This window comes from Myxine glutinosa, chromosome 2 (assembly GCF_964187855.1).
Source record: "Myxine glutinosa chromosome 2, kmMyxGlut1.1, whole genome shotgun sequence".
Taxonomy (NCBI): Eukaryota; Metazoa; Chordata; class Myxini; order Myxiniformes; family Myxinidae; genus Myxine; species Myxine glutinosa.
In genome coordinates, this window is record NC_136262.1 from 250,584,294 (window position 1) to 250,609,002 (window position 24,709).

The following is a 24,709-nucleotide window of genomic DNA, read 5'->3' on the forward strand; positions in this document are numbered from 1 at the left end:
TGGTTAAGGCAGGAATTTGGAATTTGTTCATGGTCCTGGAAATAGCTCACCGACTTGTGCAAAGATCGTTAACGTCCACCAACGAATGCTAGCAGATGAGAAGAAAATTCATTGAAAAATCAGCGATCACTCATGTAATGAAAATTCAATGAAAAATCAGCGATCACTCATGTCGTGAAAATTCAATGAAAAATCAGCGATCACTCATGTAGTGAAAATTCAATGAAAAATCAGCGATCACTCATGTAGTGAAAATTCAATGAAAAATCAGCGATCACTCATGTCGTGAAAATTCAATGAAAAATCAGCGATCACTCATGTCGTGAAAATTCAATGAAAAAGCAGCGATCACTCATGTAGTGAAAATTCAATGAAAAATCAGCGATCACTCATGTCGTGAAAATTCAATGAAAAATCAGCGATCACTCATGTAGTGAAAATTCAATGAAAAATCAGCGATCACTCATGTCGTGAAAATTCAATGAAAAATCAGCGATCACTCATGTAGTGAAAATTCAATGAAAAATCAGCGATCACTAATGTCGTGAAAATTCAATGAAAAATCAGCGATCACTCATGTAGTGAAAATTCAATGAAAAATCAGCGATCACTCATGTAGTGAAAATTCAATGAAAAATCAGCGATCACTCATGTCGTGAAAATTCAATGAAAAATCAGCGATCACTCATGTAGTGAAAATTCAATGAAAAAAAAAATCACTCATGGAGCGATACTTGGCCAAAGAGAACAAAGTAGAATGGTACTCAGTAGAGCAGCCTTTTCACCCCAAAAATAATTGGTGGTTGAATTCAGTAACGTGATATGCAAATAGTCTTAAATTTTTAAGTCAATCAGTTGAAAATTAACAATTTTAGAAATATGACCCATGTTGATCTTTTGGCCTATGATGACCTCAAAAATAGTTGGTGTTTGAATTTAGTTAGCCGATGTGAAAATCCTATTCAAATTTCAAGTCAATTGGATGAAAATTGAGGATTTTAGAAATTTGAAAAGGTTGTTGACCTTTGGCCTATGTTGACCTTTTGGCCTATTGACCTCAAAAATAGTTGGTGGTTGAATTCAGTTAGCTGATGTGAAAATCCTATTCAAATTTCAAGTCAATTGGATGAAAATTGAGGATTTTAGAAATTTGAAAAAAGTGGTTGACCTTTGGCCTATTGACCTAAAAAATATATACGATTCTGTCGGACCACCAACTCTACCATTTGGTGAAGTTTCGTGAAGATCAGTATAAAATTGTGACCTGTAGACAAGTATACGTGAGCGGACAGACAAACAAACACACACACAAACAAACCGGAGTGATCAACTTGTCAGAAAAAAAAAAATTGGCAAGTAATGAAACATAAGGAAAGGTATGGAACGTATATGCAGCATGAACCATTTGTCAGAGCTTCCTCTAACCACCTCTTCTTGCTACTGCTGAAAAATAAAGTATCACCAGTAAAGAATCCCTACTTACGGACGTGTTACTTCCCCCAGATTTGACTATTTTCATATACTTGTAATACCCCTCCCAGCAGGTGCGGCAGTATAGCATACATATTTACGTCGAGAGAATTGAACTACTACTCTCCCCCCCCCCCCCCACCCACCCCAACCCTGAACCCCCAGAACTATTAATTTTGTTTCATGCCTAAAGCTTACTGTGTAGGCCCCAAGTACAACCAGCAGTTTTCAACTCGTTCCGTTCAGTGTTTTCGGAGTGCATCGAAATCAAACAAACAAACAAACAGACACTTCTCAAATTATATGTAAAGTGGGAGAAATTATTACAAAAAAAAAATCGATCAACCCCTTTAATCTACAAAAACACTGCGACTACGTCAACGGAGGTATAAAAAACAATCTTTCAAATAAATAAATACAAATAATTGTAATAATTGTGCAAATAAGGTATATTACTTTGTTGTTCTTCTTTGACACAGAGATGAGTGTGGGATTTGAATTTGATTTTCCTCCCTGTTCCTGACCTTTGAATGTCTGAAATTAGACATTAACAGCTTCAGAAAGTCATGACCTATTTTGCTGCAAAGGAGGATAATAAGAGCAGCACATTAGAAAATACAATGTATGTTTCATCTTCCAACCCCTTTGCTGCTAATATTGTGAAGATTATATCATATTGTTTCTAATGGCAAAAGCATGAAATAGTTTTCATGAAACAAGGTTGCTGCCACCACATTTTATACATTGTCATTTCATCAGACATCCTTCACAGCTGCTGCTTCGTCATTTTAAAAGTTTGTTTATTTCTTTTACTCAAAATATGTGGCTTTGTGATTAAAAATATATATACACAGGGTGTCCATTAAGTTGTTGTGCAACTATCAACTTTTATAATTTTTGATGTAACAGAATATAAATAGCGTATGAAAGCATAATTCATCAAGTCCTACTCATTATCCTGCGCTCACGAAGCAAAAAGCGGGGTTAAGCATTCAGTTACGTACGTGTGCCGTGTGCCGTACGTATCTGCATTTTAAAAATTCATTTTCTCAGCAACCGTTGGTCCGATTGACATGAAATTTTCACCACAGGAGCGCCTCCTCCTGCAGAATATTGTAATGATTATTATGACGTCATAGGTCACGTGGTGCAGGCACCATCTTGGAAAAAATTTGCACCTCTATATCTCTGAAACCACTCCATGGAAAAATTGAGACCTGACTCATTGTCACCTACTCCCCATGGCGAATAAGATATGTTAATGATGATGTCATTGGTGCCTTCGTTATGACGTCATAATTCGACAAATACAACACTTAAACATCCGATCATTATTTTAAAAAATTCAGCAACTGTTGGTCTGATGGACACGAAATTTTCACCACAGGAGCGCCTCCTCCTTTAGAATATTTTAATGATAATCATGGCGTCATAGGTCATGTGGTACAGGCGCCATCTTGGAAAAGCCGAAAAATGTTGCACCTCTATATCTCCAAAACCGCTGCATGGAAAAAATTGCAACATGGCTCATTGTAAAGAACTCCATATGAGGAATAGGTGTCGTTAATGATGACGTCATTGGTGCCATAATTATGACGTAATAATTCGACAGGGAAAACGCTTAGTCTGATCAGTTTGAAATGTATTGAGCGTGATCTTTGCAACAATTATATTAGAGAATATAAATTTATGATGTCATCGCTCACGTGGTCTGGCAGCCATATTGAATCAAAGAAAAAAATGTTCAAAAACAGAAGAGTTGGTTCGCAACAAGTTGACTGCGCAGGGTAAGTATTCTATGAATACCATCTAGTTACAGGTCAAGTTTTAGGCTTCTGTTAAAAAAAACCACCATCTTACCCAATACATCGTTCGATCCGATTTTCCAACTTGTTAAACACATTCTCCAGTTTCATGAATTGCATCTGTCATTGTACCCCTAAATCCATCCAATGAATGCCGTTTTTATGGGTAAACAAAGTTTTACATACCCCCAGAAAATGGAGTCCAATGGGGACAGGTCAGCCGAACGAGGTGGCCAAGCAATAGGTACACGCCTACCGATCCACTTGTCTGGAAAGACATCAACAATCAAGAACCGTCATGCATTCGAAGCAAAGTGATCGAGAGACAAGTCTTGCTACAAGGTGATATGTGAAAGATTTAATCATTGTAGGTTGGGGACAAAATGCGGTAGTTGTGACGGTTGATGCTGTTCCGTTGTATACCTTCTTTGTCGGATGTTTTGAGGTAAGCTGTCAAATTGTCTTGTTAACTTCTCTCAATACCTTTTTTTTCTGTATTCCCCGATTCTTGCTTTGAACAAGGGAAAACTCTACACTTGAAAATATTTTCTCACTCCCTTTTCTCTGCCTTTTTGCAGGTGTGAGTGATACACTGGCTAAACTCTATCAATCAAAGGATTATATTAATGCAAAGTTACTCTTTTATAAAAATAATTCATCACAAGTTCAAATGCTGGCCAACCTCAAAGCTGAACTCTGAAACCTACCTCCTTCTTCAAAGACCTGTCGGCACCTCTCAAGTCTGACCCTGGAGTATGCTCCCCCTCCATCCCTTCCATCCCTCTCAATGGAACCACAGCGGCCTCTGTGCATGAGAAGGGTACAGAATACAGCTCCGAGATATGGTTGAGGACACATAGACACATGGACGGACGGACGAGACCAAATCCATAAGCTCTCATTTCTGACTAAATCCAACGGTGGGGGTGGGGGGGTGGGGGGGCTAATAAACGTTAAAGGCTAAGAGAGAAAAAGATGGTGTCTTTTCATAATCTTCAGGATTGTAAGTGATATTGCAATTTCGTACTCGACTGTCCAGGGAAAAATGCCACATGACATAATAAACAAGAGGGAGAATTGCTTTGGAATACATGCAAAGGCATACCGGCCCCAATACATTGCATACAACAACAACAACAACATGCATTTTAAGGCTATTTTCCCTGCTAGAGCGGGGGTTAGCCAATTGCATAGTAAAGCCACAACAAATTTTAACAAGCGTTACGCCTAGGTCCCCCGTCGGTGAAGTGATGTGAGTTGACAAAGTGGAAGATGCAGAAAACAGGGAAGAGTCGATAATATTTGCGAGTGGGTTGGAGACACACCCACACACCACATTAGAAGTTAGTAGTTCGTTCATTTTTCAAGATATTTCGCTCACAAGGTTCAGACATTTACTTTTCAAGATATCGCTCTCACCAGGTTTAGATATGGTGACAGCCATCTTGGATTTTGACGTGGCGACCTAATTTCCGGCAGGTTCTTCCATATGCCTAGATGCACCCACACACCAAATTAGAATTTGGTCCTTCGCTTACTTTTATAAAGATATTGCAGTGCACGCACGCACGGACGGAAGCATGCACTGACGCATGGACGCACAAACGGACGGAGGGTAAAACCATAGTCCCCCTTTCGCTCCGCGGTGCGACGGGGGACAAAAATTCATGAAACGCCTTGAAACTCGAACTTGTTCTGCAATCTATACTATAAGAGAGTGGTGTGTGTGTGTAATATTATAATCTACACTATAAAAGAGAGGTGTGTGTGTGTGTGTGTGTGTGTGTGTTTTTTTTTTGTTTTTTTTTGTATACTGAATCGAGGCTAGTGAAAGAGGTGTGTGTGTGTGTGTGTGTGTGTGTGTGTGTGTGTGTGTGTGTGTGTGTGTGTGTGTGTGCAATATTATAATCTATTGTGGTGCTGTGCACACACGACTCGATTGCCAGAGAGGTAGGCCACAACGTGTGGATACAAACAAGTCTTTATTACAAGCTCGCATATCAGCACTGGGCGGGCTCGATCTTAGAGCCCGCATATATGTCCCGAGGCCACGCCTTGCCCCCGGGCGTGGCCGATCGGCCGAAAGGCGGGGAATGTATTTCAGTTCCCCGCCTGGACGCTCGCGCCACCCACTGGTGCGCGGAATTATTGACCCTTGTGCCTGCCACACGCGCCCCCCCAGAATTCCCACGCACCTGAAGGGTGAGCTTGCGGGGAAGCCGGATGACCCGGCCGAAACGCCCCCTGGCGAGGCGTGCAGGGCTGGGGGGTAGCGGGGCTGGGGGGTGCTGGGGGTCTGACCGCCGGGGGGTGGCCTCGACGCGGAGGCAGAGCTGCTTGCGGGGGGTGGTCCAGATCGAGGAGGGCCGGCTTGAGGCGTTCCACGGAGATACGATCCGGGGCACCGCCGATGTCCATGGTGAAATGTTTGTCCCCGGTCTCCAGCATGCAGAAGATCCCGTCGTACGGAGGCCGCAGCGGTGCCCGGTGGGCGTCATGCCGGACGAAAACGTACTCCGCCGTGCGAAGCTCTAGGGCGACGTGGGAGGACGGGCAACCGTGGTGTGCCGTCGGCACCGGGGCGAACCTCCGGGCAGTCTCCTGCAGGGTGGAGCGCTGTTGCGCCGCGGACCAAGGAGCCATGGAGTCGGGGATAAATTCGCCCGGTACCTGCAGCGGGTGTCCGAAGACCAGCTCTGCCGAGGACGAGCGCAGGTCGTCCTTGGGCGCCGTCCTGAGGCCCAGCAGGACCCAGGGGAGCATGTCGGTCCAGCTGCCGTCGCGGAGGCTGGCCCGGAGCGCGGCCTTCACCGAGCGATGAAAGCGCTCGCACAGGCCATTGGCCTGGGGGTGGTAGGCCGTGGTGCAGTGCAGTTTGACACCGAGCCCTTGCGCCACCGTGCCCCAGAGCTCCGAGGTGAACTGGGGGCCGCGGTCGGACGAGATGTCCGAGGGGGCACCGAACCGGGCAACCCAAGTGGCGATGAAGGCTTGCGCCACATCAGCCGCAGACATCGCCGCCAATGGCACGGCCTCCGGCCACCGTGTGGTGCGGTCCACCATGGTGAGGAGGTGGGTGAACCCCCGCGAGGGGGGCAGAGGTCCCACCAAGTCGACGTGGACGTGGTCGAACCGACGCTCGGGCACCGTAAACGGGGCCAACGGGGCCTGGGTGTGGCGGTGGACCTTTGCGCGCTGGCACGCGAGGCACGTCCTGGCCCAGTCGTGGACTTCCTTCCTGAGGCCATGCCAGATGAACTTCGCCGCGACGAGCTTATGGGAGGCCTTCGTGCCCGGGTGGGACAGGCCGTGGATGGCGTCGAAAACCGGGCGCTGCCAGCCAGCGGGCACGATGGGGCGAGGCCGGCCGAGGGAGACGTCGCACAGGAGGGCCGCGCCCGCGACGTCGAATGGCACCTCGGTCACGCGGAGGCCCGTGATGGCGGTCCACAAAGCCTGGACGCCGGGGTCGGCGGTCTGGTCCTCCGCCATCCGGGCATAGTCGATCCCGAGGTGGACCACGTGCGCGACGGACCGGGAAAGGCAATCCGCCACCCGGTTGTCTTTACCCGCGACGTGACGGATGTCCGTCGTGTACTCGGACACGGCAGAGAGGTGACATTGCTGCCGGGCGGACCATGGCTCGGCGACCTTGGCCATCTCGAACACAAGGGGCTTGTGGTCGACGAAAGCCGTGAATGGGCGGCGCTCGAGCAGATGGCGGAAGTGTCGGACCACCAGGTGGAGCCCGAGCAGCTCGCGGTCGAAAGTGCTGTATCGGCGTTTGTGCGGGCGAAGCTGCCGGCTAAAAAACGCCAGCGGCCGCCAAGCACCACGCACCCACTGCTCATGCACCGTGCCCACCGCGTAGTCTGACGCGTCGGTGGTGAGGGAGATCGGTGCATCGGGCGCCGGGTGCACCAGCATGGTGGCGTTGGCCAGGGCCAGCATTGCGCCCGCAAATGCCGTGGCCATCGACTCCGACCAGGCGATGTCACCTTTGCCCGGCTTGCCCCGGAGGGCCTCGTGCAGGGGGCGGAGGAGCTGGGCGACGTGGGGCACGAAGCGGTGGTAAAAATTTACCATGCCCAGGAATTCCAGGAGCCCCTTGATCGTGCGGGGGCACGGGAAACCCCTGACCGCCTCCACCTTGGCCGGTAAAGGGACGGCCCCGTGCCTGGTGATGCGGTGCCCCAAGAGGTCGATGGTGGTGACGCCGAAACGGAACTTCGCGGGGTTAATGATCAGGCCATGCTGACCCAGGCGTTCGAAGAGCGTGCGGAGGTGGAGCAGGTGCTCCTCCCGGGACGCGCTCGCGACTAGGATGTCATCCATGTAGACGTAGATGAAAGGTAAGTCGCGCAAGACGCTGTCCATGAGCCGCTGGAACGCCTGGGCCGCATTCTTTAACCCAAAAGGCATCCGCAGGAACTCAAAGAGGCCGAAAGGGGTGATGACGGCCGTCTTTGGGACATCGTCCGGTCATACGGGGACCTGGTGGTAGCCCCGGATGAGGTCCACCTTGGAGAACACGGTCGTGTTTGCCAACTGGGTGGAAAAGTCTTGAATGTGTGGGACCGGGTAGCGGTCGGAGGTGGTGGCATCATTGAGCCGGCGGTAGTCACCGCACGGCCGCCATCCGCCGCCGGGCTTTGGCACAATGTGCAGAGGGGAAGCCCATGCGCTGTTGGAGTGCCGTACGATACCCAGCCGCTCCAGCGTGGCGAACTCCGCTTTCGCCACGGCGAGCCTCGTGGGGTCTAGGCGGCGTGCCCGGGCATAGACCGGTGGCTCGACCGTGGGGATATTGTGCTCCACCCCGTGTTTGATGGCCACCGCTGAAAAGGTGGGCCACGTGAGTGCCGGGAAACTGGCGAGGAGGCGGGTAAACTCGTCCGCTGCCGGAAGCGTACAGACTAACCTCGCCGGGACGGAAACTTTTAGCAAGCCGCTTGGCAAGCCGCTCGGTGAGCCGCTCAGCGAGCTGCTCAACGAGCCGCTCAGCGAACAAGCGAGCGAGCTGAAGGTTTCGGCCTGGACGAGACGTCTGCGCTTAACGTCGACCAACAGCCCATTCGCACATAGGAAGTCTGCACCGAGCAGGGCCATTGGCACGCTGGCGGTGACGAACGACCATTGGAAACGCTGCCCTCCGAACCGCAGTGAGAGGCAACGCTTCCCAAATGTGTGGATGGGTGTACCGTTGGCGGCAAGCAAAGCGGGGCCCCGGCCCGCGGCTTGCTTGTCGGACGCGGAGGCAGGGAGGACGCTTACCTGCGCTCCCGTGTCGCAAAGAAAACGGCGCCCGGACGAGGTGTCCGTGATGAACAGGAGGCTGCCGGAATGGCCGACGCTCATGGCCGCAAGTGAGCGCCGGTCCTTTTCCCGACCCGTCAAAAGAACATGGCAGGCGGCACGTTTTAGCCTTGCGGCCGAACCTGGCATGGTAGTAGCACCAGGTTTGCGGCGGTGGCCCCCGCAGCGGCCGTGCCGGCGGCGGTCGTGGTGGCGGCGGCGGAAGTGGGCGGGGCGTAGCAGCGGCCACGAGGGAAGCAGGGGGCACTGTGGCCTCCGCGCCGGGATCCACTACGGCAGCACCGTACACCGACCGCGTGTCGCAGGCCGCAAAATACTTGTCGGCCTCTCCAGCCAGGACGCGGGGTTCCGTTATTTTGGAACCGGCCAGCGCGAGGCGTACCTGTACAGGTAGCTGGCGGAGGAAAAGTGCGCGGAACAAGAAATCCGGGCGCTGGTCTCCAAGCAGGGACAGCATGAAATCCATCCGGACGGATGGTCGTGTGTCGCCGTGGGCGGGAAGGTCCAGGAGGCGGTCGGCACGTTCGACCTCCATGAGCCCGAACATGGCGAGGAGGAGACGTTTGAGCGCCTCGTACTTGTGATCGCCCGGCGGGCGCCGAAGGATGGACACGACGCGGGCGGCAGTGCCGGGCCCGAGGGCGGCGACCACGTGGTAGTACCGGGTCTCGTCCGCCGTGATGCCCCGGAGTTGGAATTGAGCTTCGGCTTGCACAAACCAAACGTCGGCTTGCGCTTCCCAAAACTCCGGGAGTTTGATTGCGACGGCGTTGGTAGCCATGGCGCGTTCGGGGGTCAGCAACGGCTGAACCAATCGGGGTCACCAGTGTGGTGCTGTGCACACACGACTCGATTGCCAGAGAGGTAGGCCACAACGCGTGGATACAAACAAGAGTCTTTATTACAAGCTCGCATATCAGCACTGGGCGGGCTCGAGCTTAGAGCCCACATATATGTCCCGAGGCCACACCTTGCCCCCGGGCGTGGCCGATCGGCCGAAAGGCGGGGCATGTATTTCAGTTCCTCGCCTGGACGCTCGCGCCACCCACTGGTGCGCGGAATTATTGATCCTTATGCCCGCCACACTATACTATAAGAGAGTGGTGTGTGTGTGTGTGTGTGTGTGTGTGTGTGTGTGTGTGTGTGTGTGTGTGTGTTATTATAATCTATACTATAAGAGAGGTGTGTGTGTGTGTGTGTGTGTAATATTATAACCTATACTATAAGAGAGTGGTGTGTGTGTGTGTGTGTGTGTGTGTGTGTGTGTGTGTGTGTGTGTGTGTGTGTGTGTGTGTAATATTATAATCTATACTAGAAGGGAGTGGTGTGTGTGTGTGTGTGTGTGTGTGTGTAATATTATAATCTATACTAGAAGAGAGTGGTGTTTGTGTGTTTGTGTGTGTGTGTGTGTGTGTGTGTGTGTGTGTAATATTATAATCTATACTAGAAGAGAGTGGTGTGTGTGTGTGTGTGTGTTTGTGTGTAATATTATAATCTATACTATAAGAGAGTGGTGTGTGTGTGTGTGTGTGTGTGTGTGTGTGTGTGTGTGTGTGTGTGTAATATTATAATTTGTACTATAAGAGCCGTTTGTTACTTGGCAAACAAAAACATTTTGACAAGTATGTTGATCACTCCGGTTTGTGTTTTTGTTTGTGTGTGTGTGTGTGTGTGTGTGTGTGTGTGTTTGTGTGTTTGTGTGTGTGTTTGTCTGTCCGCTCACTTATACTTGCTTACAGGTCACAATTTTAAACCCATCTTCACGAAACTTCACCAAATGACAAAATTCGTGGTCCGACAAAATCCTATTTATTTTTGAGGTCAAAAGGTCATTAGGCAACATTGGCTGAAGGTTCGAATTTCAAATTCAAATTGCATTTCAAAAATGGCTAAAATTGAAATTTCTAAAATCCTCAATTTTCATCCAATTGTTTTGAAATTTAGATAAGATTTACGCATCAGCTTACTGAATTCAACCACCAACTATTTTTGAGATCAACATCGGCCAAAAAGTCAAATTGTCAATTTTTCTATATTTCTAAAATTGTCAATGTTCATCCGATAAACTTAAAATGTGAAGACCATTTGTATATCAGGTCACAGTATTCAACCACCAATTATTTGTGAGGTAAAAAGGATGCTCTACTGAGTGCCATTCTACTTTGTTCTCTTTTGCCAAGTGTCACTTTACGAGTGATATTTCATTTGTCTGTCTGTCAGTCTGTCACCATTTTTCTCAGAAATGCCTGAACCGATCTTCCTCAAACTTTCAGAGGTTCATCAGTGAGTGCCGTGGAGTGTTACAAGCAAAAAAAATAGAAATAACAAAAATTCAAAGTTTTGATTTAAAAAAAAAACGTTTTTTTAGTTTAAGAATTTTTAAAAATCGCTCTATGGTTCCTGAGCCTTTGAAGCTATGTGAAAGGTAATATTAAATTATTCACGATTCGTGTGTGTGTGTGTGTGTGTGTGTGTGTGTGTGTGTGTGTGTGTGTGTGTGTGTGTGTGTGTGTGTGTGTGTGTGTGTGTGTGTGTGTCGCCATTTTTCTCAGAGATGGCTGAATGGATCTTCGTCAAACTTTTAGAGGTTCATCAGTGAGCGCCAGGGAGTTTATTAGGCAAAAACAAATGAACAAAAAAAATAATTAAAAAGTCGGATTTTTGGGGGGGGGGGTGGGGGGTGGGGGTGGTTCTTTTAATCGCTCGATCATGGATGTGGGGAAGTGTGTAGGGTTTCCCTCTTTAGTGGGTGTATGTACGTGTTTTAGCCCCCCACAGAAAATAGACTGAGCAATGTTGGATACCCCTGCTAGTTTTTCATAAAAAGGCCATGTACCAAGTTTCAGTTCAATATGTTAAAGAGTATGGGGGAAAAAATCTAGAAAACCACAGGTGAGACGACAGACAGACAGACAGACAGACAGCAAACCTATATTCCCCTCTGGGTAGGAAACTAATAATGGTTAGATGCAGGCACTGGCAGGTGGATAAGGTGTGCAGGTAAATGGGCCAGGAGTGGGGAGGGTGGACAAAGGATGGAGGAGGATGGGCAAAGGGTGTAGGAGTGTGGATGGGGGTGTAGGAGGATTGATGAGGGGTGTGGGGAAGTGGACAAGGGGTGTGGGAGTGTCGACTGGAGTAGTGGGAGGGTTATGAGTGATTTGGGAGGTGGAAAGAGGTGGGGATTGTGAACAAGGGATGGTGGCAGATTGACAAGGGGTGTCGGGGTGTTTGCACGAGAGGTGGGGACAGCAGGAGCAGGACCCATGGTAGTGAAGGCAGGGTGCATAGTGTGAGAAAACTATGAGGGGTGCACAACATGTTGGGGTTAACAGCCATGAGCACAAACTCACTACGAAGTAAGCTCCTTTTTTGGATCGTTATCAATTGAAGACAGATATTGTGACCAAGGTGGAGGAAAGTCCAGTTAAAGGACCAAGTGAATTGCATGGTATAACCACGACGAGACATAGGTGCTGGTTTGCAAACGAACCATGAAAGAAAGATTAAGTATGGCAGATGAAGGAGTTATATGGTAGAGAGGCATTTGCGAACAACAACAAAGGGAGCTCAAACATTTTAAGATGCCATTTAAAATAAATTTTTAATTTTAAGAAAAGTTTTGTGTGTAAGAAAGAAAAAAGCTTTGCGTGTTGAAAGGGAAGGTACCGCATGATGAAGCTTGAGCAAAGGAAAGAGCGATGGGAAAGAATGATATAAGAATGAGTGGATCTTTGTTTAAATATTTGGAGCAGTTTTTTATTAAAGGGTTTGAGTTAAAAAAAAAAATGGATGATGAAGAGGAGCATGAGGAGAGGATACAATACAGAGAGGAAAGAGTAAAGGATGGAACGTAAATGTAAGGTCCAAGACTTGTGTGCATGAGGCCTAGCGAGGCCTAGACAAACACCACGTTGGAATCAATATCACAGCACGCAGTAAATACAGAGAAGAAGGGAGTGGAACAGATTCATTGCACAATAACAATACAGGGAATGAATTTGGTAAGTCAGGCAAGACACTTATCTTTTGGAGAGATTTTCAGATTTTGGGAAAACCACGAGCACTCATGAAGAAGCTGCAACTTGAAGTCAAAGACTGGAAAAATACAATTTATGAATATGCACACAGGTATGTATACAATGTACAATGCATAATTCCAAAGGTGTATTAATTCATCTGAGAATCAAGAACTCGATCTTCATTGTACCGAGCAGCAGGAGGTTAGTGTTGTCTGTGGTCCGAGTTATGCAGATATTAGTCTATTTTCTGAAGAATAAAGTGAGCAGGTATTTAGAATTTAGCTCAGGTATATATATATGTGACAACTACCGTGAAATGGGGTGAATAGGGACACAAACTGAAAAAAAGTTCGGAAACTTTTTTTGCTGAAAATTGATAACCATACTGATTTGTTGATATTTGGGTTGAAACTGTTCTCTTGTTTTTTTTAAAAGCAACTTATAGTCCCTATTAACCCCATATATGGGTTAAATATGAATAAATAGGATTTTTATGGCTGTCCCTATTCACCCCGTTTTACGGGTCAATAGGGACAGTCACTAATACAAAAAAAAAATAATCAAGAAATCGGGACAGTTTGGAGAAACTTTTTATCCCATATTTTTTTTTCATTGGCACCATGGTTTATATTATGGGTGCGTATTATGTGCATCCATCTGAGCTATCAATTTAGCAATAAGTTGGAAACTCAGGATTGTTTCTTGATGATTATTTTTTTGTATTAGTGACTGTCCCTATTGACCCGTAAAACGGGGTGAATAGGGACAGCCATAAAAATCCTATTTATTCCTATTTAACCCATATATGGGGTTAATAGGTACTATAAGTTGCTTTTTAAAAAAACAAGAGAACACTTTCACCCCAAATATCAACAAATCAGTATGGTTATCAATTTTCAGCGAAAAAAGTTTCCGAACTTTTTTTCAGTTTGTGTCTCTATTCACCTTGCTGTCCCTATTCACCCCGTTTCACGGTACTATTTTTATAAATCACCATGAGATAGATATCTTATGTTTGGAAGCAAGTTCTCGAAGCTCAAAACATTCGTGCTGAATGATGAACTTGTTTGATGCAAAACCCATTCTGCAAAGGATGCCGTTTTGTTTTGTCGGAATATTCAATTCCAACAGGAATCCAACCCAGACAGTAACTAACAGGTGAGCTCTTATCCTGCAATCTGAAATAGTAGCAAAGTACAAATTGCCAACAACAGCAAATTACACTTGTATTCCAGCACAGGTTGATTGAACTACTATCAAAATGACACGCCAGAACCAATGAGGAATGCCATGGATTTACGAGGTGTCCCATCATCAATAACCCGCAAGGAATTTCTAAGATGTGCAATAATTATTATATAACACAAAGGAAGGGAAGCGAAAGGTAAATGCAGGCCTGGATAGGAATGGCATGCAGTCGCTGGCAAGTGTTGTGCTTAGACTACCAAAATGAACGTCAACAAGAGTGAATTTCCTTCTCTTGCCAACACAAAGACCTTGCTTTGAATGATGTTACTTAGAGCAACGACCCCAAGGCTGGCAGTGTGTAAGCTTTTCATGGATTTACAAAACATTCAATGGATGCCAAGCTTTTCAGTCAATGATTTTGTTACCAACATGAAGTGATTAATACAGAGTTTAAAGATATTCATAGAATTTTCATTATTTTTAGATTAAAATTCATCTCATGACAAATTGCTTGTTTTGTTTTTTTCCTCAAAAGGAAATTTGACAAAATAGATAATTACAAAGGTGAAAATTAATGACAGTCTGAGTTCAGCTGCAACTCGTTTGATCTTCCATACTATAAGAGAGCTGTTTGTCTGTCTGTGTGTATGTCTGTCGCCATTTTTCTCAGAAATGGCTGAACTGATCTTTGTCAAACTTTCAGAGGTTCATGAATAAGTGCCAATGAATGTTTTAGAGTTTAGACAAGAAGAAATTTAACATTTTGGAAAAAAAAGTTCAATTTTTTGGATTAAAAAAAAAATCGCGTGGGTTCTGAGAAATCAAAATTGTGTGGGGTCTGAGAAAAAAGCGAATACCTATTTTGGGGGGCAAGCCCCCCATAGACCACCTTAGACTCCGATTTTTTTAAATGTCAGGAACAAACATTGGTAGAACACGGGTGATTAAGGTTGCGGTTAAGTTTCATCAGAATTGCATGTGTCATTTCTGAGAAGAAAGCAAATACCTATTTTGGGGGGCAAGCCCCCCATTGACCACCTTAGACCCAGTTTTTTTAAATGCCGTGAACAAACATTGGTAGAACATGGGTGATTAAGGTTGTGGTTAAGTTTAATCAGAATTGCATGTGTCGTTTCTCAGAAGAAAGCAAATACCTATTTTGGGGGGCAAGCCCCCCATAGACCACCTTAGACCCCGATTTTTTAAGTGCCAGGAACAAACATTGGTAGAACACGGGTGATTAAGGTTGCGGTTAAGTTTCATCAGAATTGCATGTGTCGTTTCTCAGAAGAAAGCAAATACCTATTTTGGGGGGGCAAGCCCCCCATAGATCACCTTAGACCCCGATTTTTTAAGTGCCAGGAACAAACATTGGTAGAACACGGGTGATTAAGGTTGCGGTTAAGTTTCATCAGAATTGCATGTGTCGTTTCTCAGAAGAAAGCAAATACCTATTTTGGGGGGCAAGCCCCCCATAAATCACCTTAGACCCCGATTTTTGAAGTGCCAGGAACAAACATTGGTAGAACACGGGTGATTAAGGTTGCGGTTAAGTTTCATCAGAATTGCATGTGTCGTTTCTCAGAAGAAAGCAAATACCTATTTTGGGGGGCAAGCCCCCCATAAATCACCTTAGACCCCGATTTTTTAAGTGCCAGGAACAAACATTGGTAGAACACGGGTGATTAAGGTTGCGGTTAAGTTTCATCAGAATTGCATGTGTCGTTTCTCAGAAGAAAGCAAATACCTATTTTGGGGGGCAAGCCCCCCATAAATCACCTTAGACCCCGATTTTTTAAGTGCCAGGAACAAACATTGGTAGAACACGGGTGATTAAGGTTGCGGTTAAGTTTCATCAGAATTGCATGTGTCGTTTCTCAGAAGAAAGCAAATACCTATTTTTGGGGGCAAGCCCCCCATAAATCACCTTAGACCCCGATTTTTTAAGTGCCAGGAACAAACATTGGTAGAACACGGGTGATTAAGGTTGCGGTTAAGTTTCATCAGAATTGCATGTGTCGTTTCTCAGAAGAAAGCAAATACCTATTTTGGGGGGCAAGCCCCCCATAAATCACCTTAGACCCCGATTTTTTAAATGCCAGGAACAAACATTGGTACATCACGGGTGATGAAGGTTGCGGTGAAGTTTCATCAGAATTGCATGTGTCGTTTCTCAGAAGAAAGCAAATACCTATTTTGGGGGGCAAGCCCCCCATAAATCACCTTAGACCCCGATTTTTTAAGTGCCAGGAACAAACATTGGTAGAACACGGGTGATTAAGGTTGCGGTTAAGTTTCATCAGAATTGCATGTGTCGTTTCTCAGAAGAAAGCAAATACCTATTTTGGGGGGCAAGCCCCCCATAAATCACCTTAGACCCCGATTTTTTAAGTGCCAGGAACAAACATTGGTAGAACACGGGTGATTAAGGTTGCGGTTAAGTTTCATCAGAATTGCATGTGTCGTTTCTCAGAAGAAAGCAAATACCTATTTTTGGGGGCAAGCCCCCCATAAATCACCTTAGACCCCGATTTTTTAAGTGCCAGGAACAAACATTGGTAGAACACGGGTGATTAAGGTTGCGGTTAAGTTTCATCAGAATTGCATGTGTCGTTTCTCAGAAGAAAGCAAATACCTATTTTGGGGGGCAAGCCCCCCATAAATCACCTTAGACCCCGATTTTTTAAATGCCAGGAACAAACATTGGTACATCACGGGTGATGAAGGTTGCGGTGAAGTTTCATCAGAATTGCATGTGTCGTTTCTCAGAAGAAAGCAAATACCTATTTTGGGGGGCAAGCCCCCCATAAATCACCTTAGACCCCGATTTTTTAAGTGCCAGGAACAAACATTGGTAGAACACGGGTGATTAAGGTTGCGGTTAAGTTTCATCAGAATTGCATGTGTCGTTTCTCAGAAGAAAGCAAATACCTATTTTGGGGGGCAAGCCCCCCATAAATCACCTTAGACCCCGATTTTTGAAGTGCCAGGAACAAACATTGGTAGAACACGGGTGATTAAGGTTGCGGTTAAGTTTCATCAAAATTGCATGTGTCGTTTCTCAGAAGAAAGCAAATACCTATTTTGGGGGGCAAGCCCCCCATAAATCACCTTAGACCCCGATTTTTTAAGTGCCAGGAACAAACATTGGTAGAACACGGGTGATTAAGGTTGCGGTTAAGTTTCATCAGAATTGCATGTGTCGTTTCTCAGAAGAAAGCAAATACCTATTTTGGGGGGCAAGCCCCCCATAAATCACCTTAGACCCCGATTTTTTAAGTGCCAGGAACAAACATTGGTAGAACACGGGTGATTAAGGTTGCGGTTAAGTTTCATCAGAATTGCATGTGTCGTTTCTCAGAAGAAAGCAAATACCTATTTTTGGGGGCAAGCCCCCCATAAATCACCTTAGACCCCGATTTTTTAAGTGCCAGGAACAAACATTGGTAGAACACGGGTGATTAAGGTTGCGGTTAAGTTTCATCAGAATTGCATGTGTCGTTTCTCAGAAGAAAGCAAATACCTATTTTGGGGGGCAAGCCCCCCATAAATCACCTTAGACCCCGATTTTTTAAATGCCAGGAACAAACATTGGTACATCACGGGTGATGAAGGTTGCGGTGAAGTTTCATCAGAATTGCATGTGTCGTTTCTCAGAAGAAAGCAAATACCTATTTTGGGGGGCAAGCCCCCCATAAATCACCTTAGACCCCGATTTTTTAAGTGCCAGGAACAAACATTGGTAGAACACGGGTGATTAAGGTTGCGGTTAAGTTTCATCAGAATTGCATGTGTCGTTTCTCAGAAGAAAGCAAATACCTATTTTGGGGGGCAAGCCCCCCATAAATCACCTTAGACCCCGATTTTTTAAGTGCCAGGAACAAACATTGGTAGAACACGGGTGATTAAGGTTGCGGTTAAGTTTCATCAGAATTGCATGTGTCGTTTCTCAGAAGAAAGCAAATACCTATTTTTGGGGGCAAGCCCCCCATAAATCACCTTAGACCCCGATTTTTTAAGTGCCAGGAACAAACATTGGTAGAACACGGGTGATTAAGGTTGCGGTTAAGTTTCATCAGAATTGCATGTGTCGTTTCTCAGAAGAAAGCAAATACCTATTTTGGGGGGCAAGCCCCCCATAAATCACCTTAGACCCCGATTTTTTAAATGCCAGGAACAAACATTGGTACATCACGGGTGATGAAGGTTGCGGTGAAGTTTCATCAGAATTGCATGTGTCGTTTCTCAGAAGAAAGCAAATACCTATTTTGGGGGGCAAGCCCCCCATAAATCACCTTAGACCCCGATTTTTTAAGTGCCAGGAACAAACATTGGTAGAACACGGGTGATTAAGGTTGCGGTTAAGTTTCATCAGAATTGCATGTGTCGTTTCTCAGAAGAAAGCAAATACCTATTTTGGGGGGCAAGCCCCCCATAAATCACCTTAGACCCCGATTTTTTAAGTGCCAGGAACAAACATTGGTACATCACGGGTGATTAAGGTTGCGGTTAAGTTTCATCGAAATTGCGTGTGTAGTTTCAGAATAAAAAGCAAATTCCTATTTTGGGGGGCAAGCCCCCCATAGACCACCTTAGACCCCGATTTTTTAAATGCCAGGAACAAACATTGGTAGAACACGGGTGATTAAGGTTGCGGTTAAGTTTCATCAGAATTGCATGTGTCGTTTCTCAGAAGAAAGCAAATACCTATTTTGGGGGGCAAGCCCCCCATAAATCACCTTAGACCCCGATTTTTTAAGTGCCAGGAACAAACATTGGTAGAACACGGGTGATTAAGGTTGCGGTTAAGTTTCATCAGAATTGCATGTGTCGTTTCTCAGAAGAAAGCAAATTCCTATTTTGGGGGACAAGCCCCCCATAAATCACCTTAGACCCCGATTTTTTAAGTGCCAGGAACAAACATTGGTAGAACACGGGTGATTAAGGTTGCGGTTAAGTTTCATCAGAATTGCATGTGTCGTTTCTCAGAAGAAAGCAAATACCTATTTTTGGGGGCAAGCCCCCCATAAATCACCTTAGACCCCGATTTTTTAAGTGCCAGGAACAAACATTGGTAGAACACGGGTGATTAAGGTTGCGGTTAAGTTTCATCAGAATTGCATGTGTCGTTTCTCAGAAGAAAGCAAATACCTATTTTGGGGGGCAAGCCCCCCATAAATCACCTTAGACCCCGATTTTTTAAATGCCAGGAACAAACATTGGTACATCACGGGTGATGAAGGTTGCGGTGAAGTTTCATCAGAATTGCATGTGTCGTTTCTCAGAAGAAAGCAAATACCTATTTTGGGGGGCAAGCCCCCCATAAATCACCTTAGACCCCGATTTTTTAAGTGCCAGGAACAAACATTGGTAGAACACGGGTGATTAAGGTTGCGGTTAAGTTTCATCAGAATTGCATGTGTCGTTTCTCAGAAGAAAGCAAATACCTATTTTTGGGGGCAAGCCCCCCATAAATCACCTTAGACCCCGATTTTTTAAGTGCCAGGAACAAACATTGGTAGAACACGGGTGATTAAGGTTGCGGTTAAGTTTCATCAGAATTGCATGTGTCGTTTCTCAGAAGAAAGCAAATACCTATTTTGGGGGGCAAGCCCCCCATAAATCACCTTAGACCCCGATTTTTTAAATGCCAGGAACAAACATTGGTACATCACGGGTGATGAAGGTTGCGGTGAAGTTTCATCAGAATTGCATGTGTCGTTTCTCAGAAGAAAGCAAATACCTATTTTGGGGGGCAAGCCCCCCATAAATCACCTTAGACCCCGATTTTTTAAGTGCCAGGAACAAACATTGGTAGAACACGGGTGATTAAGGTTGCGGTTAAGTTTCATCAGAATTGCATGTGTCGTTTCTCAGAAGAAAGCAAATACCTATTTTGGGGGGCAAGCCCCCCATAAATCACCTTAGACCCCGATTTTTTAAGTGCCAGGAACAAACATTGGTACATCACGGGTGATTAAGGTTGCGGTTAAGTTTCATCGAAATTGCGTGTGTAGTTTCAGAATAAAAAGCAAATTCCTATTTTGGGGGGCAAGCCCCCCATAGACCACCTTAGACCCCGATTTTTTAAATGCCAGGAACAAACATTGGTAGAACACGGGTGATTAAGGTTGCGGTTAAGTTTCATCAGAATTGCATGTGTCGTTTCTCAGAAGAAAGCAAATACCTATTTTGGGGGGCAAGCCCCCCATAAATCACCTTAGACCCCGATTTTTTAAGTGCCAGGAACAAACATTGGTAGAACACGGGTGATTAAGGTTGCGGTTAAGTTTCATCAGAATTGCATGTGTCGTTTCTCAGAAGAAAGCAAATTCCTATTTTGGGGGACAAGCCCCCCATAAATCACCTTAGACCCCGATTTTTTAAGTGCCAGGAACAAACATTGGTAGAACACGGGTGATTAAGGTTGCGGTTAAGTTTCATCAGAATTGCATGTGTCGTTTCTCAGAAGAAAGCAAATACCTATTTTTGGGGGCAAGCCCCCCATAAATCACCTTAGACCCCGATTTTTTAAGTGCCAGGAACAAACATTGGTAGAACACGGGTGATTAAGGTTGCGGTTAAGTTTCATCAGAATTGCATGTGTCGTTTCTCAGAAGAAAGCAAATACCTATTTTGGGGGGCAAGCCCCCCATAAATCACCTTAGACCCCGATTTTTTAAATGCCAGGAACAAACATTGGTACATCACGGGTGATGAAGGTTGCGGTGAAGTTTCATCAGAATTGCATGTGTCGTTTCTCAGAAGAAAGCAAATACCTATTTTGGGGGGCAAGCCCCCCATAAATCACCTTAGACCCCGATTTTTTAAGTGCCAGGAACAAACATTGGTAGAACACGGGTGATTAAGGTTGCGGTTAAGTTTCATCAGAATTGCATGTGTCGTTTCTCAGAAGAAAGCAAATACCTATTTTGGGGGGCAAGCCCCCCATAAATCACCTTAGACCCCGATTTTTTAAGTGCCAGGAACAAACATTGGTAGAACACGGGTGATTAAGGTTGCGGTTAAGTTTCATCAGAATTGCATGTGTCGTTTCTCAGAAGAAAGCAAATACCTATTTTGGGGGGCAAGCCCCCCGTAAATCACCTTAGACCCCGATTTTTTAAGTGCCAGGAACAAACATTGGTAGAACACGGGTGATTAAGGTTGCGGTTAAGTTTCATCAGAATTGCATGTGTCGTTTCTCAGAAGAAAGCAAATACCTATTTTTGGGGGCAAGCCCCCCATAAATCACCTTAGACCCCGATTTTTTAAGTGCCAGGAACAAACATTGGTAGAACACGGGTGATTAAGGTTGCGGTTAAGTTTCATCAGAATTGCATGTGTCGTTTCTCAGAAGAAAGCAAATACCTATTTTGGGGGGCAAGCCCCCCATAAATCACCTTAGACCCCGATTTTTTAAATGCCAGGAACAAACATTGGTACATCACGGGTGATGAAGGTTGCGGTGAAGTTTCATCAGAATTGCATGTGTCGTTTCTCAGAAGAAAGCAAATACCTATTTTGGGGGGCAAGCCCCCCATAAATCACCTTAGACCCCGATTTTTTAAGTGCCAGGAACAAACATTGGTAGAACACGGGTGATTAAGGTTGCGGTTAAGTTTCATCAGAATTGCATGTGTCGTTTCTCAGAAGAAAGCAAATACCTATTTTGGGGGGCAAGCCCCCCATAAATCACCTTAGACCCCGATTTTTTAAGTGCCAGGAACAAACATTGGTACATCACGGGTGATTAAGGTTGCGGTTAAGTTTCATCGAAATTGCGTGTGTAGTTTCAGAATAAAAAGCAAATTCCTATTTTGGGGGGCAAGCCCCCCATAGACCACCTTAGACCCCGATTTTTTAAATGCCAGGAACAAACATTGGTAGAACACGGGTGATTAAGGTTGCGGTTAAGTTTCATCAGAATTGCATGTGTCGTTTCTCAGAAGAAAGCAAATACCTATTTTTGGGGGCAAGCCCCCCATAAATCACCTTAGACCCCGATTTTTTAAGTGCCAGGAACAAACATTGGTAGAACACGGGTGATTAAGGTTGCGGTTAAGTTTCATCAGAATTGCATGTGTCGTTTCTCAGAAGAAAGCAAATACCTATTTTGGGGGGCAAGCCCCCCGTAAATCACCTTAGACCCCGATTTTTTAAGTGCCAGGAACAAACATTGGTAGAACACGGGTGATTAAGGTTGCGGTTAAGTTTCATCAGAATTGCATGTGTCGTTTCTCAGAAGAAAGCAAATACCTATTTTTGGGGGCAAGCCCCCCATAAATCACCTTAGACCCCGATTTTTTAAGTGCCAGGAACAAACATTGGTAGAACACGGGTGATTAAGGTTGCGGTTAAGTTTCATCAGAATTGCATGTGTCGTTTCTCAGAAGAAAGCAAATACCTATTTTGGGGGGCAAGCCCCCCATAAATCACCTTAGACCCCGATTTTTTAAATGCCAGGAACAAACATTGGTACATCACGGGTGATGAAGGTTGCGGTGAAGTTTCATCAGAATTGCATGTGTCGTTTCTCAGAAGAAAGCAAATACCTATTTTGGGGGGCAAGCCCCCCATAAATCACCTTAGACCCCGATTTTTTAAGTGCCAGGAACAAACATTGGTAGAACACGGGTGATTAAGGTTGCGGTTAAGTTTCATCAGAATTGCATGTGTCGTTTCTCAGAAGAAAGCAAATACCTATTTTGGGGGGCAAGCCCCCCATAAATCACCTTAGACCCCGATTTTTTAAGTGCCAGGAACAAACATTGGTACATCACGGGTGATTAAGGTTGCGGTTAAGTTTCATCGAAATTGCGTGTGTAGTTTCAGAATAAAAAGCAAATTCCTATTTTGGGGGGCAAGCCCCCCATAGACCACCTTAGACCCCGATTTTTTAAATGCCAGGAACAAACATTGGTAGAACACGGGTGATTAAGGTTGCGGTTAAGTTTCATCAGAATTGCATGTGTCGTTTCTCAGAAGAAAGCAAATACCTATTTTGGGGGGCAAGCCCCCCATAAATCACCTTAGACCCCGATTTTTTAAGTGCCAGGAACAAACATTGGTAGAACACGGGTGATTAAGGTTGCGGTTAAGTTTCATCAGAATTGCATGTGTCGTTTCTCAGAAGAAAGCAAATTCCTATTTTGGGGGGCAAGCCCCCCATAAATCACCTTAGACCCCGATTTTTTAAGTGCCAGGAACAAACATTGGTAGAACACGGGTGATTAAGGTTGCGGTTAAGTTTCATCAGAATTGCATGTGTCGTTTCTCAGAAGAAAGCAAATACCTATTTTTGGGGGCAAGCCCCCCATAAATCACCTTAGACCCCGATTTTTAAGTGCCAGGAACAAACATTGGTAGAACACGGGTGATTAAGGTTGCGGTTAAGTTTCATCAGAATTGCATGTGTCGTTTCTCAGAAGAAAGCAAATACCTATTTTGGGGGGCAAGCCCCCCATAAATCACCTTAGACCCCGATTTTTTAAATGCCAGGAACAAACATTGGTACATCACGGGTGATGAAGGTTGCGGTGAAGTTTCATCAGAATTGCATGTGTCGTTTCTCAGAAGAAAGCAAATACCTATTTTGGGGGGCAAGCCCCCCATAAATCACCTTAGACCCCGATTTTTTAAGTGCCAGGAACAAACATTGGTAGAACACGGGTGATTAAGGTTGCGGTTAAGTTTCATCAGAATTGCATGTGTCGTTTCTCAGAAGAAAGCAAATACCTATTTTGGGGGGCAAGCCCCCCATAAATCACCTTAGACCCCGATTTTTTAAGTGCCAGGAACAAACATTGGTACATCACGGGTGATTAAGGTTGCGGTTAAGTTTCATCGAAATTGCGTGTGTAGTTTCAGAATAAAAAGCAAATTCCTATTTTGGGGGGCAAGCCCCCCATAGACCACCTTAGACCCCGATTTTTTAAATGCCAGGAACAAACATTGGTAGAACACGGGTGATTAAGGTTGCGGTTAAGTTTCATCAGAATTGCATGTGTCGTTTCTCAGAAGAAAGCAAATACCTATTTTGGGGGGCAAGCCCCCCATAAATCACCTTAGACCCCGATTTTTTAAATGCCAGGAACAAACATTGGTACATCACGGGTGATGAAGGTTGCGGTTAAGTTTCATCGAAATTTCGTGTGTAGTTTCAGAATAAAAAGCAAATTCCTATTTTGGGGGGCAAGCCCCCCATAGACCACCTTAGACCCCGATTTTTTAAATGCCAGGAACAAACATTGGTAGAACACGGGTGATTACGGTTGCGGTTAAGTTTCATCAGAATTGCATGTGTCGTTTCTCAGAAGAAAGCAAATACCTATTTTTGGGGGCAAGCCCCCCATAAATCACCTTAGACCCCGATTTTTTAAATGCCAGGAACAAACATTGGTACATCACGGGTGATTAAGGTTGCGGTTAAGTTTCATCAGAATTGCATGTGTCGTTTCTCAGAAGAAAGCAAATACCTATTTTTGGGGGCAAGCCCCCCATAGACCACCTTAGACCCCGATTTTTTAAGTGCCAGGAACAAACATTGGTAGAACACGGGTGATTAAGGTTGCGGTTAAGTTTCATCAGAATTGCATGTGTCGTTTCTCAGAAGAAAGCAAATACCTATTTTTGGGGGCAAGCCCCCCATAAATCACCTTAGACCCCGATTTTTTAAATGCCAGGAACAAACATTGGTACATCACGGGTGATGAAGGTTGCGGTTAAGTTTCATCAGAATTGCATGTGTCGTTTCTCAGAAGAAAGCAAATACCTATTTTTGGGGGCAAGCCCCCCATAAATCACCTTAGACCCCGATTTTTAAAATGCCAGGGACAAACATTGGTACATCACGGGTGATTAAGGTTGCGGTTAAGTTTCATCGAAATTGCGTGTGTAGTTTCAGAA